At 36.0% G+C, this 1,761-nt stretch overlaps 1 protein-coding gene across 1 annotated transcript in view; it reads left to right on the plus strand.

Moving 5' to 3' along the window:
* The window catches only part of rnf217.L (ring finger protein 217 L homeolog), a 42,352-nt gene extending 41,921 nt beyond the window's left edge, over positions 1 to 431 (plus strand). Inside the window, exon 6 of the mRNA NM_001096117.1 lies at positions 1 to 431. This exon is cut by the window's left edge and continues 967 nt beyond it. The gene's annotated coding sequence lies outside the window, so the exon portion shown is untranslated.
* The last annotated feature ends 1,330 nt before the right edge of the window (positions 432 to 1,761 follow it).

Here is a 1,761-nt window from a genome sequence, read left to right on the forward strand (position 1 = left end):
ATTTCAAATTTCCTTTTACCATTACTTTATTCCCCACATAGTTAAAGGGAATATATGCCCCCTTTGTTTTTTTACATAAGCTTATTGGTTCGGTTTCTGCAGAAAAGGTACATGAACAAAAATAAACAAATGGTTTTTACACAGAAAAAACTTGTTTCACAGATTGAAACCTTGATACTTATAGGAACCATCTTGTACCTTAAGCTACTTTTTCCTTTGTGAAGTTGTGGGTTGAAGGAGTTGAAGTCCCCCTATTTTTCATAGTGGGTGGTAAACAGAGGGACTTGGGTTAAGGGAGAGTTTGGTCATTCTGTCAGCCTAAGTGGGGGGGGGGGGTATATTGGTCCTATGAGCACTCATGGTCTATCATGGTTTCCTTTCAAACTGTAGAAAAAACATTAAGGGGGTTATTTAATAAAACTCTTGTTTTTTCTGGCCAGGCATTTTGGGGCAAAAACTCAAATTTTTCATGTAAGAATAAAAACACCTGGCAACTCAAACTGTTGAGCTGATGTATAAGTCAATGGCTGGTGTCCGTATACCAAATTGAAGATAACATGGCCTGCTATAAGTTTAGCCTGGTAATCTAAAAGTCTTGAGGTTTTCAGGCTATAATCTGAAACAAATTGATTGATTCAGGAGAAAAGTCAGAAAAAACCATACCATTTGGGTTTTCGCTAGATTTTTGCGTTTTTTACTGACCTGACTTTTTCAGGTTATTTTAATGGTAAATAAAGTAAAATAATGCATGCGAGCCTGGTCATGCTTTCTTTATTTAAAACATGAGAACAAATAGTTTTTAATTAATAACCCCCTAAAATGTTAAAAAAATATTGTGTTTCTGTACGTTTTTGATTTAGCTCATGTCAAAAAGGGGGTATATTTTCCCTGTTTGTCTCACTTTCTCTTTGGTTTAGCCATTAGAACTGGGATGGTTTGATAAACTCAGGGTTTTCTTTCTTTTATGCAGTGTTTTTGGAAATTGTAAATACCTAGTACTGGCCCATGCTTAAAGTAATAGTACTCTGACACAGTAATGTTAGAATTTCAAAAATAGTTCTTATCATTATGGAAAGGCAGCTTTTTTGTTTTTCTGTGGTATGTGGTGTTTCATGTGGTGGCCCAGCCATATTATTATTTACCTTTAAATTGTACCCCACTAGCTCAAGAAATATGAGTGATTCATGATGTTTCATTTCTCAGTTTTCCATTTTAAAGGAATACTGAAACAGGCTTAATCACCAGGTTTTAGTGTACAGCCAGGGTAGCAACTTCATACCAGTTTTGCAGTTACTGGGACTAGTCAATACAGCATAGTGGGTTTTGATGTATGGCTATGTTCAACCATCTTGGCATTTGTGACCAGTCAGGAGGGCGTTTAGTACAATAATGCAGCCAAATGAAAGTGTAGAGGAGCCACAGTGGTCGGCCAGTATGAATACAAAACTGTGCACATTATGGCCCCTTGTACAATATCCGTATGTTTGGACCATGATCAGATATCCATAATGGTCAGCCAATGTATAGACACCATTACTTTAGCATTTAGCTTTTACACTCCCTGGTAGTAGCTTCATTCTGCTTTACTTTAGAGCTTAGTTGCCTTTAATTATCAAGTCATTCTTTATTATAGAAGTATTGAGCATACATTTACTTTAGAGAATTTTTTTTAAGTAGTGATATATGACCTATTTTTAGTAGGATTTATACTCTATTTTCCCTTCAACTGTGGAGTACAGGGTCTAGTTGGAGTGTGCATGT

The sequence above is a fragment of the Xenopus laevis genome, chromosome 5L (genome assembly GCF_017654675.1).
Source record: "Xenopus laevis strain J_2021 chromosome 5L, Xenopus_laevis_v10.1, whole genome shotgun sequence".
Classification (NCBI taxonomy): domain Eukaryota; kingdom Metazoa; phylum Chordata; class Amphibia; order Anura; family Pipidae; genus Xenopus; species Xenopus laevis.